Raw genomic sequence first — 635 nt, 5'->3', positions numbered from 1 at the left:
AACACAATAAATTACTTTCAAAATATTAAATATATATTTGTACATATATATATATATATATATATGTATGAATGCATATATATATGTGCATATATATATATACATATATACATATACATATATATATATATATATATATATATATATATACACATATATGTAAGTATACGTATATATACATTTATGTATATATGTGTATATATAGATATGTGTGTGTGTGTGTATGTATATATATATATATATATATAGGAAATATGTAGTCATTATGTGTTTTAAATGAGATATATTATCTTCCGAAATACAAATTCGATATGTAATATTGTTATGATAGTGTTTTGGAATTGAAGTTGTGCATAAACAAAACATTTAGGATCCTTGTAAATGATAAAAGAGAAGTAAGGGAAAATCGGAAAATTTTAAAAAAGAAGTAAGGATGTGTGAGAGAATAGTCATTATTGTATATCTTATAATTATTATTAATTGCTAGTTTTAGCTCTATCATTTGTCTTTTATTTTTGCTCTTTTTAATATTGACATTATTATGACAATAACAAAAAATCATATAAACTAATAACTTTAAGAAACATAAATAACAAAGTTTAAAATATGTAATAAGAAACAACAATTAATATCAT

Source organism: Solanum pennellii, chromosome 9 (genome assembly GCF_001406875.1).
Source record: "Solanum pennellii chromosome 9, SPENNV200".
NCBI lineage: Eukaryota > Viridiplantae > Streptophyta > Magnoliopsida > Solanales > Solanaceae > Solanum > Solanum pennellii.
Note: the sequence above shows the minus strand (reverse complement) of the source record.